Here is a 14,753-nt window from a genome sequence, read left to right as displayed (position 1 = left end):
AAATATGTTCAGATTACAATTTTTCTCTAGTAAAAGATTAAAAATGAAGACCTCCACTCCTTCCAGGAGTGACACAGCAGGGAGCCTGTTCCGGAGCTGAAGGACGCTGTGCCTTCCCACAGAGGGGATTCGCGGCTGGCGACCAGGGCTTTTCTTCCCGGAACGTGGGAGTCCTTTTTCTCCTGCCTTTGTAGTACCACCTTGTAACAGTCAGAAATGTGGATATATTTGGAATTTGCAGGACTAAATGAAACACAGAAGATAGAGCACCATTGCCTCTCCAGGTCACCTTGTAACCAGCTGGGCCCCGCCTCAGCTGGGCAGCAGGTCCCTTCTGTGGCCTGCTGCCGGCCCACGGCGTGACATTTGGCGATGATGAAATTCAGTTTCATTCAGGAAAGGTTTATTGTGTTGTTTTTAATGGAGATTTGCCATCCCTGTTCCTCCCCACCCCCCAGCGGTGTTCCTGGGGAGCAGTATTTCCGCCTGGGATCAGCCTCACCCTTGCCATCTGGGCTTGGGGTGAACCGGGAGGGGAGGGATTAATTTTCGTGTACATCAAACTGTTTAAAACAGCCTTTTCAGGCCTGTAAGTATTGGCGCTGGTTTTATTGAAGCGAAGGGGTGTGTTAAATTCAACTTACAATTGCCTTTCTACTACGTACCTGAAACTGCTCAGAACACACAAAGGAATGGCGCACCGTCCTCCCAGCGTGTGCGCAAAAGGAGGTCCTCAGGTCTTACCATTATAGGTGAGCATAAATGCCTTTTTATCATTTCTATAATAATCCCATTTGAATTGAACATGTCTGTGGTCAGGCGGTTATAAATGCTTTCCCTAAAAGATTCTCATTTAATCGAAGCTATAGCACCACTGAGATTGCGAGTGCAGGGAAGGAAGAATTTGCCCTGGGAGGGACATTGCATCTCCCTGCCCAGGGCCTGTCATCCAGCCACTGTCTAGGCCTACGTTTCCAACATGTCCTGTTTCAGCATTGTTATAACATACACAAATAGTACGTCCTAGTGTACTGATCCCATGGGATATGTGGGTGAAGTTAGGAACACGTGCATGTACTTAGGCAGCCTCACAATTCAAAATGCTTTCTGCAGCAGGCAACTGGTTCTTTGTAGTGTCACTGGGAGTCTGAGCTGGCCGTGGTGTTGGTGTCCAAGCTCAAAAAGAACCAGAGAATGGTGTCCCCCTCCCTGCTAAGGAGCCTAGTTGGAAGCTTCCTGAGATGTCTGTGGACATAGGAGAAAGTAGTCCTGGTGTTGTCACGTGGGTGTAATTCCTATTATTCAAACAGATACAGTTAAAAGAGTCCAAAGTGACTTGACCAAAAGGCAGCCAATAGAAAATCATGTTTTAATGCCACCTGCTTAGTTCTTCTCCTAACCTGAGTGGACCCGCAGACAGGTTTCCCACCATGAACGTGAAGGGGAAGGTCCAATCTCAAACAGCACAAAGAGAGTGGAAGCCGTGTGATCGCATCTGACCAGCCCCAGCGTCAGCTCAGGTGTGCTCAGCCAGTGAGTCTGGGACAGGCCTTGCACGAGGTCCTGTTTGCCTTTGTGTTTTGTAAGCAAAAGCCTAGGAGAACCCGATCACACCAAAAATGTCACTGGAGGTTGGGCGTAGGATGCTTAATTCCTAGTAAGTGATGTGTCTATTTATCTGTTCTTATCTGGTGTGCTGAAGAAAATAAATATTATAGCTGTTAGTGGTGCAGTACTTTTGGTGCAGATGACGCTCCAGGGAGACACAAATTATTTAACTTGCCAGCCCGTTGCTTGCACTTACTACTTTTCACCTATTTTTTTTTTGCATCTTTTCATAGATGCGTGTGTGTCCACTCTTAGTCTGTCAATTTTCTCATTTGCCTTCTGCCTTATTCTTTATGTCCCTTCCCCTGCTCATCTCTCTATCAGTTAATTAATCCATTCATCCAGCTAGCCTTTTATTGATCATCTGTTCTGTCGAGGGCACCGTGATTAGTGTTGTAGACTGAACGGTAAATTGCAAACAATCCCAGCACCCAGATGTATACAAATGGCTCTGATAAACAAATGACATTTATTCTGAATCTGTGCAGTGACAATAGTGATCATTAGTTGAGCATGTTCCATGTGCCAGGTTGGGTCTGAGCACTGACTGTTGCACCATCCCTGGGAATGTTGGCCTGGGCTGGTCTGGATAGGTCTCTGCCTTTGGGGACTTGGCCCTTGCTTGGGTCTTTTGTCTGTTCCTGTCTGGGCACGAGATGCCAGGTGGTTCCTTCAGCTCGGAGCCTTGGCCACACACTTAGGAAAAGGAGGTGATGCTGACCTCACAGGGTTGTGAGAGTGAAATTAAATCCTTTACTAAAGGACTCTGTGGTGCTGGCTCAGGGTGAGGCTTGGTAAGTGCTGTATCTGCCTGTGGTGGCCGTGGCCTGGCCTCCTGGGTCCCAGGGCCTTGCTCTCCATCTTTGCTGCTGTCTCTTGTTTCTTTGCCGCCTCTAGGCCTGGCCCTCCCACCCCACTGCCCTCTGGGTTCCTTCCTGTCTACCTCTCCTGGGCCAGTGGCTTCCTGCCTGTCCTGCTCTCACCTCTTATGGCTGGACAGGATCCCCGACGCTGCTGGACGTCCTTGCTTCTGAAGCGTGGGGATAGCAGTGCTGTCACAGTGGGTGTGTTGTCAGACCCAGAGGGATACCGCGATGCCTCGCCTGGCTGGGTGCCCTGCGGCTGCTTGGTGGGCTTGCCAGTGCTCCTGACTCCGGAGGTGAGCCTGTGCCCTGCCTTCCCCTCACCTGCCCTCTGCTGCCGCTCCTCCTCTGTCCTGCTCTGGCCCTGCTGGGGGCACAGTGGCACCAGGCAGCCACCAGCACTCTTGCCCTCTTCTCCTGACCCTTAGCCCTGCATTGCTCGCTGCCTTTCTCTTTTCTGGGTTGGTTTTCTTTGCACTGAAGGAAGCTCAGCTCAGCACCATGGAAGGTTCCGGACTCAGCCCCAACTTGGGCGCGGTTGTACCTGTAGGCTCAGATTGACTCCTCCACCCGCAAGTGCAATGGACTGAATGTTTGTGTCCCTCAGAAATTCACATGGTGAAGCCCTAACCCCCTAGCATGGTGGATTTGGAGAGGGGCCCTCTGAGGTGGGGCCCTCAGGAGGGGATTCTGGCCCCTCTGGAAAGAGACACCAGAGAGCTCCCTGCCCTGAGAGGACCCCAGCAGAAGGCAGCCCTCACCAGAGTCTGCCTGCACCTTGATCTTGGGCTTGCAGCCTCTGGAACTGTGGGAGATAAGCATCTGTTGTTTAAGTCTCCCAGCTGTGGTATTTTGTTTCTGCTTCCTGAGCTGATGAGTCAGTGGAGATGCCACCTTAGGGTGTGTTGGGGTGCAGCGGCCAGTGACCACGCCATGCTCCCTTTGGGGCATCCGTGAGGTCAGGCTTTTTTTGTGCCAGGAAAAAAGGCCCCATTCTATTTCCGTGATGCCAGTGAGGGCCTGGGATGGGAGGATTAAGACCAACAATGTTACTTTTTTGTGTTAATTTTGACCTATGCCCATGTTGTGAGATGACCTCATACTACTAGAAACGCACATGTAGACCCCGATCAAGGGGACCCGGCCTTGCTGCTGGCCCTCTGCCCTCCTTGGCTCATATGCCACGGACAAGGACACGCCAGAGTTGGGTGCGCCTCCTTCCTGGGTCGGACCTGCTCGCATCAGGATGCAAAAGTGAGGGCGCTGGCTTTGAAAAAGTTTCTCACTTTTGACTTTATTTTCACTTTCATTTATTTGAATTACTGTAGGGAATTAGAAGTGGGAGGTTGGCAGGAAGGAGACCAATTCTGAATACAATGAGTTTTTTCATCAGTTATGTGAATTGAAGATGAAAGTTAGAAAACCTGGGTTCGACTGCTGTCTTGGGTTTAAAGGATTTTTGTGCCCTGGAAACTTCTACACCCATAATGTGCCTTTTGGTGGAGTTGAAGCCACTGCTTAAAAGTAAGTTAAAAGGAGAGGGGAGTTCTTTTCTCCATTCCCGTCAACCCCATTTAGATTGTGACTTTTCAGTCTTTTTTCTATGCTTACGGTTCTTTGTTCCTCTGGTTTGTGTACTTACAATTGAGCCAAATGAACTTTTTTCTCAATAGGGATAAATATTCTGATTTATCTTCCTCTCTTCTTGACAAGTAACATTAATATATATTATAAATATGTCTCTATAGTTGTACTATGCTACAAATACTATGTATTACTATTATAAGTTTATATAAGATGCTTCTGTTGGCTAATGCAGAACTTATCTTCTCCAAGGTACCTTCCAGGGTTTTCTATTTTTTGTTTGTTTTCTTTCGATGTTCTTTATCCATTGGATGCATAATTCTTTTGTTTCCCACCGTTCCTTTTCTTCACTCTTACATAGCATAAATCAGTTACAAACCACAGTAATTCCTTACTCTGTGCTTTACGACAAATGCCATCTGTATTCTCTTGTGTTTCTGACACAGGAAGACTAGTTAGGGCAGTGGATCTCTTATCTGTTGGTTTGGGGGCCTTAAGAGTTTATTCTGGTTGCATTCATCTCTTCAGAATTCTATAAACGGATAGACTGTTATTTGAAACATAGTTGACTGTGGTCTATTTAATGCACACTTCTCTGCCAGTGTCCCCTCCCCCCCATGGCCTGCAGCCTCGCCTGTGCTGAGACTGTTCCCACACCTGAGCATGCCCCGCCCACCTTCCTCAGCTGTTACAGGGGACCCTCAGCTGCCATAGTGGTGAGGAGAGGCTGGGGTTGGGTTGCAGTTACATGTAGCATTTGGACCCACGTGTTTAACAACTTTTTTCCAACGAGGAAAAAATCAGCCTCCTACTTTTGATACAAATAAGAGAGTTCTTCCCAGTTGAAGGAATGTTTCCCTGAGTCTTTCTGATGGGAATGATTTTCTTGCAAGACAACATCCTTATAGGGGCAGTAGAACCTGCCCGAGGGACAAGTTCTAAAAACACTTTCTGTCCATCTAGATCTGCTGGTGAGGATCTAGCCTGTGGTTTGTGGTTCTCAAACTTGGGTTTGCTCCACGTTTATGGGCTTTTTAAGACACAGATGGCTGCCCACCACCCCATTTCTGCTTCTGCAGCCTGGGGAGAGCCCCCAAAATTAGCATTTCTAGAGGTGCCCAGGCAGTGCTGGTGCCGGTCAGGGCACACTCAGATAACCACTGCCCTCGCCCCCAGATGACAAAGAACAGATTGGATATGAGTGGTCGGTAACAAAATTTCCACAAGTGGGTGTTGAATTTTGCCTTCACTGAGGACTTGGAGGAGAAGGTGAATCAGGGCCTAACACTGCAGTGTATTCATCACACATGGAGTGCAAAGGCACAGAACTGGCTTATCTTCAAAGCATCTTAACTTTTGTTGCTTCTGTGTGGAATGCTATTTCCTATTTGTAGAATGGCAAGAATTAAAAGTTGATTTGTGAGCTAAAAATACGGTAAACCATTTCTTCTTCATCAAAGCCCATGAATAGACCTGAGCATTTAGATATAAAAAAATAAACCATTTGCCATACTCATTCTATTGATGTAAAAAAAATTAAAAGATAGTACGTTTGTCATTAGAATCTGTTGATCGGATTAAAATGAGACTTGTTTCTTGACTTCCTGTAGCTTGTGTAATTAATTGCCCACCACCTATTTTTAGTAGATCTCGCCCTGCTAAAGCAAAGTGGGAACCGGTGCAGAGCGCTGGGCTCCTCGGTGCTGTAGGCTGGCGAGTGGCCTGGCTCCCAGGATGGGCCCCTCGAGGGGCGTGCCTGCAGGGAGACCCCTGAACAGGCAGCTGAAACCGGCCACCTCCGGAGAGGGGCCACAGCTGGGGTCCCCGTTTCCCGAGCCCCTTGAGAAGTGTGCCAGGCAGTGCTGCCTGAAGAGTCTCGTCACTTGATAGGAAATCCGGCTGTGCCTGCATCCATTCTCATCTCAGGTGAAGGTGCACAGCATCAGGGTGGGTTCTGGGCACACCTTGGAGAGGAGTGCATGTGGGTGGAGCTTGCCCTTAGTGGGCTCTGCCTCTTTCTTTAAGGCTGCCCAGGTGGGCCTCTCGCCACCAGCGGATGCACACAGGCCAGACCTGGGTGTGGAGTTCAGCTTTGAGTTGTGCCTGAGGAAGGGTCTGGCCGGTCAGCCCCTGCCCACGTGGCTCAGCAGGGAACCAGCCAGAACCGGCTCCTTCTGTTTTACACCACACACAGATACAGACCACTGGGATAGTGCCCTTGGCAGTAGAACCAGGTGAGGATTGGACAGCACCAATTGAGAGTTGTTGGCTCCTGCCCAGGAAACTCTGTGCCTCTGGAAATACCCCTGGGCAGTGTAACCGAGAGGTGCATGTGTGAGCTGGCTTGAAACCTGTGGCCCTGGGGCCCAACCCCTCTGTACCCTCATTTTCTCATTTTTTAAATGAAGAGAGGTTACAACAGAGAAGCTTTAATCCTTCCTTGAAGTATTTAAATTCTAGTAATTTGCAGGAGAATGTTGATTTGGGCTAGAAAAGCCTAAGGAAGTAGTGTAAATTACAGCCACACTAAGAAATTGGTAATTTTCCACCTCTGTGGTGTAACCTCAGCGCCTTCCTTGGTTTTGTTTTGTTTTGTTTTTTCCTGGTCTGAAGGCAGGCAGGAGAATTTCAGGATGGCTGCTGCCAGGGCAGATCTGTGGAGTTTGGTGCTTCACAACAAAGATGTGGTGAGTTCTCCTGTGTCCCCTCTCAGTCCTCACCAGCCAGGGCGCTGCTGCAGTTTTGCTTACTGTGTTTGGGATGTCCTTGTTCTTTCTGAGCATTTCAGCGTGGTTTATTGCATGTTTACAAAGCACACTGATGTGTTAATTTAAACTTTTCTAGAGTAAGGAGCTGTCAGTGGAAAAGAAGACAAACTCTGTAAAATAATTTAAGGAGGTTTGTTCTGAGCCAAATTTGAGGACCATGACCCAGAGCCACGTCCAGGAAGCCTTGAGCAAGTGGACTCGCTGTGCTTTGGTTACAGTTTGGTTTTTATACATTTCAGGGAGACAGGGGTTACAGATAAAGTCATAAATCAATACGTGGAAGGCATACATGGGTTTGGGCCAAAAAGGTGGGCCATCTCTAAGTGGGGGGTGAGGCTTACAGGTTATAGGTGGGTTTAAAGATTCTTTGACTTGTAATTGATTAAAGACATGAAGCTTTGTCTAAAGGTTTGGAATGTTTTAAGATAAGGAGCTCTGTAAATCAGAGACAAGCAGCTGGACATATATTTGTTGTGTAAATTGAGGACCTGAAGGTTTGTGTTGCATAGCCTTAGGCCTCTTAGTGAGTTACAAAGGATGTCTCCAAGAAGGGAGGGGAGCATAATGAGGCATGTCTGACCTCCCTCCTGTGGCAGGCAATTTGGTTTTAGGATATCCTTGGCCAAGAGGGGGGTCCACTCAGTTTGCAGGTGGCGGGGGAGCCATAAGATTTTATTTTAGTTCACAGAGCATTTCTGATTGACTTGCTTTATCTGATCACAGTGACTTCTATAAGTGCATGATACACGGTTCAGTTTTTCTACTTTGATAATAATTGAGGCAAATCAGTGGTGCACCCTTCCCGATAATAATTGAGGCAAATCAGTGGTGCACCCTTCCCGTAGAGCCTGTGAATCATGTCCATAATTTGATCTGTGTAAAAATGACACAGCTGTCATTGGTAGTTGTGTTTTGATAGGTCACTAAATGTTTTCTTATCTGTTGTATATTTACCATCTGAATAAATTCTCAAGATTTTATCAAGTGGATTATTGATTATTACTGATTATTTTTTGGGGGAGGAGTAGAATTCAAGCTGTCAAACTTTTTTCTTGGAAATATATTAAAAAGCAAAAGGAACAACCTTCATGTGTTAGTAGTTGATTCTAAAACTAAGCTGAGTTAGAGTGTGTCATAGGCTCTGTACAGTCTCCTCTGAGCCCTTGCCCAGCCCTCTGCCTTGGTAACTGCAGAGGTGGATGAGATTTTGGAAACTCAGGGTTCCCATCTCAGCCTCACCACTAACTAGCTCTGTCCCTGGGCAGGGAGTTGCTTTGCCCTCCTTCATGAGTAGAGGGTAGTTTGTAGACAGGTGGTTTTTAAAGGCCTTTCAAGCTACATTTATGAGGTTCTTGATTCTCTGTAAGATGTGATTTCTTAGTTATCAAGATAATCATATTCAGCGCAGTTCTTTAAAGTAGAACCACAGTAGAACCACAGAATGAATTGTCCAGCTTCATCAGTTACCAATCAACGGCCAGTCTTGTTTCATCAAAGCCCTCATGGGCTCCGGAACATTATTTCCGAAGTGAATCCCAGGCATTGATTCCTGTCATCTGTAAGTATTACAGTATTTCAGGAATAATAGTTCCTTAATGTTAGCAAATATGCAGTCAGTGTTCAGATTTTCCCATCTGTCTCAAAATGTTTGTTTACAACCTGGTTGTTCAAATCAGGAACCAGATAAGGTCCAGGAATTGCAGCTGGATGGTCTGTTGATTGGTCCATCCTCTCTTTATGCCCACCACAGCCAGTCGATTTGTTGGAGAAACCAGGTCTTTTGTCCTTTGGGGTTCCCGTGGCTTGGAGTTTGCTGACTAGGTCCCTGAGCTTGCTGTGAACTGCTCGTCAGGTCTAGCACCGATCCGGTCTGATTTTCTGGTGGGCCAGTGTCCTGGGTGGTGTGTGTGCTTCTGTCGGGAGGCAGCGCATGTGAGCAGCCCGATTCAAAGGGTTGCACAGTCATCCCTTCTGTACTTATCAACTGTTGTCTTATGTCCAGGTCATACAGCCTTTCCCTTTATTTGGAAGTTTTCAGAATGAATAGTTCTGGTTTCCCAGCATCCTGAGTGGCCCATGAATTCGTGTGTTTATTTCTTTAGGAGTAATTATGAATTATGATTTAGGATATTTCTGAAGTGTTTTTACCTACTGGATTTGACACCCTTGTTGCTGTACCCACCTTGGCCAGTGAGCACTGCCTGGGGTGGCCTCTGGGCTCCCTTGCCACACGCCTATGGTCTCTGATGTCACTCAGAAGGCAGGGAGCTGTGGGCTCCAGGCTCCCCAGACAGTGCCTGCCCATTCCCGGCCGGGGGTCTGCATCTCCTCAAAGAACCATGGTCCTTTAGTGGAAATGGAATTTGGGGACTACAATTGGGGGTTAAGGGTGCTCCTTGCTCCTGGGTTAGTCATTGTTTCTGAGCCTTTTTAGTGAATAAAAGTTTTGTTTCTGTATTTTTTTTTTTTTTTTACATAATCTATTGTAAATTCACACTGATGTTTCTAATTCAAAATTAGGATTACAGAATATTTTATATTATGTTATATTTAATATGTTACATTATATTATATTTAATATGTTATATTTTATATTGTGTTCATTTTCTCTTACACTGAAGGTCTTTGTCCCTAGGAGCATTTACATAATGACACATTTGCTTGATTGTTCCATTTTATTTATAAACAACACACATAAATGTTTAACACAACTCTACCAATATTGATGCCGACCATATGAGTACTGAAAACAGCTGAAGAGGTTTTTGTCCTTAGGGTTTATCCCACTTAGGGAAATACAGTCAAATTATTGTTTCCAAGTCACTTGGAATGATTCCTCTCTGTGTTTATTGCCACCAACTCGATATATAATTTAGTTTGCTTCATTCTACTTTTAATTTTTGGACTTTAAAAAAGTTAATATTACTTTATAATTATGTAAACTCTTTACACAGTTCCAGAGCCGAAGAAGATATATTCAGAGAAGTCTTATTTTGTATTACAATTCTTTGTCGTCTTCTTTCCCTACCCCTTTTCATTACCATATTTAAAACAAGTTTTTCTCTTTCCCCTTTTTATTTATTGCTTTTTTAAAAAGATTTTATTTTTTAGAACAGTTTTAGATTCACAGCAAAACTGAGCAGAAAGCAGAGATTTCTAGTATACCTCCTATCCCCCCCTGCCTACATGCACGGCCTCCCCAGCTGCCAGCATCCCCCAGCAGGATGGTGTATTTGCCACAGTTGATGGACCCACACTGACACATCGTCACCCAGAGTCCAGAGTGTGCACCTGGGTTCACTCTTGCTGTTGCACATTCTATGGGTTTGGACAAATGCATAGTATTTATTGTTTTCTAATGCAAACAAATATATATGTAAAGTTATATATTTTTAATATTTCTCATTTTCTTAAAATAGCATACTCTATGCACTTTTCCCAAACTGGAGTTCAGAGGTTGTCTTCTAATTATATGGTGTATTGTAATTTAATCTTGACGTTGAGTTAAATTGAATGTGCCTATTTATTCAGTCATTTTGGGAGGGGTAATTCCAGCAACTGCAGTCCAAGTATTTTAATCATATTAAAAAATAATTAGAAAACGCATGAATATTCCTGTCTTGTTTTTGCTGTTAAAAAAAGAAAAAGAACTTGGTCTATTTAATTTACATGTATTCTAGTTCAGTGGTTCTCAGCCAGGGTGATTTCATTCCCCAAGGGACATTGGCAATGTCTGTTGATTGTCACCACTTGAGGGAGGTGGGGGTTGCAGCTAAACACGCTATAATGCATGGGACGGCCCCACAGTGAAGAACTACCCGCCCAAATGTTACTTTGCCGCTGGTGAGAAACCTACTGCTGCTCAGCTGGGCCCTGGGAGCCCGGGCTCCTCCCCCACCACCCCTCCCTCATTCCTCTCCTGCTGCTCTCTTCTTTTTCAATAAAACTAGGTATTTATATCTAGGACTTTAGGAAAACATCAGTCATTTAAAATGAAAAACATCAATGGTATTCCTTACCAGGCTTGTACAAAGAGAGAAACAATTTAGCATTTGAAAGCTCTGTCGTAGTTTATGCTGGTATAAATCATACGTGCAACCATGTATTTTTGGAAAGCTAATTCTGCTTTATTAGACAGGGTTCCTTGTTAGGTGCACGCACATGGAATACCAGCTGGACAGTGTGAAGTGACTGAGGTTGATAGTTTGATGTGTTGGCCACACTCTGGGCACTGCGGCTTCAGGGTTGATTGTGATATTTTATCCTATTATGAAAGGCAATCATTCAAAGGCACATGTGGATATAGGTGGTTGGCGGGAAGCCTGGTAGCTTTGCTGCTCTTGCAAAGTCATTTTCTCACTGATGGCATACAGGAGAACTCTGGGGGTTGGTGTAAGTTTTTCTTATCTCTGTACTCTCAGTTGCCTCCCACTAGTATCTTACGAAATACTCAATTTCAGCTAAAGAGAGGAATGAATAATTCAACATCTTTGCCATTGTAAGGGTCACATATATAAATATGGATGAATGGGGGCACCGGATGGAGTACTGGTGACGTGTCTCATGTGGCACAGAACGCAGGTGTTCAAAGGTGGGCATGGTTTGTCCTTATGCTGGGAGCCGGAGGACTCAGATCATAGCATTCCTTTTGCGTTTGGCAGTGAAGAGAGTCCAGTAGTCTAGTGTTGTTCCAAAAGTTCTGGCATCACTACTTCTACCCTCCTTTTTTCCCTTGTACTGCCCTGTACTTCAATCTGGTGAATGAAGTGAATTTGAAAAATAACTCATCAGCGTTTCTCTTTGACACAAGTATATGCAATACAAATTCGATTCCATGGAAAGGAGATATGTATAATTAGAGTAGTTATAGACATTAATGGTAACAGTTCACAGGTTTGTCTGCCCTCTCAGGAGTTGGTTTTGTAGAATAAATTTTATTAAGCATTTTACTTGTGGGCGTCAGCACTTGTCTGTTTTTGGTTCAGTGCCCCTAGCCAGGGTAAATTTGTGCTCTGATGATGGTTACAAGGGTAGTCTTTCAGAAACGGATTTAGTCATGAAAATATCTTTTTGATTTTAACTTTTATGTCCCTAAGACATAAAAATTTATTATCCTTTTTAGGTCTTTGACACACACACACGGCTTCTATCACCAACTCTTTTCTTTCTGCATCTTCCCCCACTATCCCAAGAAAAAAGTTGATACCAATTTCTAATCCTTTCAGTCTGGCCAAATTCAGGATCTTGAAAAGGACTCAACTCTATATCTGCCCCTATACTAGTTTTTTGGGGGAGCCCTTAAATATTGATGGGATTCTGTAGCCTTGGCCAATTTTTCTTTTCTGCACAGGAAATAAAAACCAGTTTGTGCTATTTCTGGGTGGTGAGTGTTGAACTCACAGTTCTAGGACAGGAAGGGACTGCCAGCCAAGCAGTTGCATGTTGTGCAAGGCAAGGGCAAGCAGAGTTTCCAGGCCTTTCTAAGGGGAAAAAATTACGTGCCCAAGCAGCAAGCTGCCAGGCTGTGTGGGCAGGTTGTTAAATACTCTGCACAAGTTTGAGGGAAGCCACTTCCTTGATAGTGTCTTAGGGTCAGGATGGCTGGGGAGGAGCGTAGATCCTCAGGTCCTCATCTTCTTGGGGTTCCAGTATGGCCCTTGGGAGAGGAGTGTAACAGCAATGAAGTGAGAAGCCACTGGATTTGCAACCAAGGTGGAATTCATTGTGATTCTCCCAGGTTAGTGAGCAAATGCAAAAGCCTTTCCTAACGATAATCATAATAAAACAAACTACCTCACATTGTGGCTCCTGTCAGCTTTTGCCTTCCCCTAGAAACAAGATGCTTCTAGAAAAGAAAACCAGTTTGTAAATTTGGCATGGAAACAAACTTTTTCAGCAATTTGTTGTGGACTCTGCTTATTAATTTATGGTTACATAGCTTTTTAAAGCTACTTGCACTAACTACAGATCTTTAAGCACTTTAATCGTCCTAAGTAAGGTCTGACTATAGGATGACGAGTTGTATTTATCTGATTTGGTTCATTTCCTAGGAGAACAAAATTATAACTAAATTTTCATTAATTTAGGGTTTTGATCCATCTGTTTCAGAGCCAGTATTAGGTTATCTTCTACCACCAGAAGATGTGTTTTTGAACCATAAGTATCTTTAGGCTTTAATATCCTGTGAAAAGAGTAGGAGCTAATGTTAGCTTGTTGTGATATTTTTTTCTATTGTTATTTTGTTGAAAAGAATTTATTTGAAAGAGTTATGCATTCTTTAAAATTTAAAAAAAATTAGTGAAAACCATACTTGAAGGGAAGCGTCCCTCCTATTCCAGGCACCCAGATGGCCTCACCAAGGGCAAGCAAGGTTCATGATTTCTTTTTTTTTTTTGAGACAGAGTCTTTCTCTGTTGCCCGGGCTAGAGTGAGTGCCATGGTGTCAGCCTAGCTCACAGCAACCTCAAACTCCTGGGCTTAAGCGATCCTCCTGCCTCAGCCTCCCGAGTAGCTGGGATTACAGGCATGCACCACCACGCCTGGCTAATTTTTTCTATATACATTTTTAGTTGGCCTGATAATTTTTTTCTATTTTTAGTAGAGACGGGGTCTCCTCTTGCCCAGGCTGGTCTTGAACTCCTGACCTCGATCAATCCATCTGCCTCGGCCTCCCAGAGTGCTAGGATTACAGGCGTGAGCCACTGTGCCCAGCCAGATGATTTCTTATGTGTACATCCAGAATGTTCTGGAAACATCTGAGTGCTAGCTTACCTAAGTCATTTTTTCTTCTTTCAGTGTTCTTCCTTTTTCTTTTTGAAGAGATCTATCCACCAAAGTCTCATGTTTACAGATAAGTAAAACCACTGAATTGTACACTTTAAATGGTTAATTTTTATGGCATGTGAATTATACCTCAGTTTAATAAAAAGTAACCTTAGAGTTTGGGAACTGGTTGAGAGAGAAGGAATAAGGGTTAAAAATGTTTTCATCTTTCTGTCATCACATAGGAATAGTGAAGTTCCCCAGAAATCTGTGTTGCTTCGATTAAAAAGATATTTTTATGGATTCCTCAGATGGAGAAGCCTGTGGTGAGCCCACTGAGGTTGCTGGTAATTAAGTTCATGTGGGCAATGAATCTCCATGTAATGAGGATAAACTGCTGCTTTATCCTCTGAAGCAGCTTAACTAGGCAGCAAAGTAGTAGTTACATTTCTTCGTAGATGAGTACGGTTGGGGAAAATAATGGGAAGTGTTCTTACCTTGTTTTTCTGAGCTCACCCAGCTTCCTCAAATGTGAATACCGAGCCACAGCACAGTTATCAAAATCAGAAAGTAACCTTGATACGATGCTATTATCACACTTCCTGATCTCTGACAATCTGGAGGGTACAGGTGATATCTTAGTGTCCTTTTAGTTTACATTTATTTTATTATGAGTGAAGTCTAGCCTCTTTTCATATGTTTAAAAGCCAGATATTTTCTTTCCCCATTTTCCTTTGCCCATGGTTTTCTTGGTTTGCTGATCTTTTCTTGCTGTCAATTTTAAGGTATTCTCACTGTGTTAGGGAGATGTGTCCTTTGTGTCCAAAGTTGCAAATATTTTTTTCTAGCTTTGTGTTTGTCTTTTGACTCTGCCTGTGGTATATTTTGCCATATAAAAAAGTTGTTTATAGATACGTAGTTGAATTCATCCATCCGTCTTTTATGGTTTCTGGATTTTAAATCCTAGATTTTAAAATAAAGTTCTTTCTTCAAGGTTATAAAGGATGTTTTCCATATGTCCTTCTATAATTTTATTACTTCATTATAAATTTTGGATGCATTTGGAATTTATCCTGTTGCAGGGGATGAGGTGTGGCTCCAGCTTTCTTCCAGATGGCTGCCAAAGTGCTGCTTCGCCATTGCTGAGAAGTCTGTCTTTTCCCCTTTA

General features: G+C 44.1%; 1 protein-coding gene across 4 annotated transcripts in view; it reads left to right on the top strand.

Annotated features, from left to right (window-relative positions):
• The window catches only part of NCK2 (NCK adaptor protein 2), a 132,401-nt gene that overhangs the window by 34,357 nt on the left and 83,291 nt on the right, over positions 1–14,753 (top strand). The gene's annotated exons all lie outside the window — the stretch shown is intronic.

The sequence above is a fragment of the Eulemur rufifrons genome, chromosome 19 (genome assembly GCF_041146395.1).
Source record: "Eulemur rufifrons isolate Redbay chromosome 19, OSU_ERuf_1, whole genome shotgun sequence".
In the NCBI taxonomy this organism is placed as follows: domain Eukaryota; kingdom Metazoa; phylum Chordata; class Mammalia; order Primates; family Lemuridae; genus Eulemur; species Eulemur rufifrons.
The sequence above is the reverse complement of the archived record's forward strand: the minus strand, read 5'-3'. Positions and strand labels throughout refer to the sequence as shown.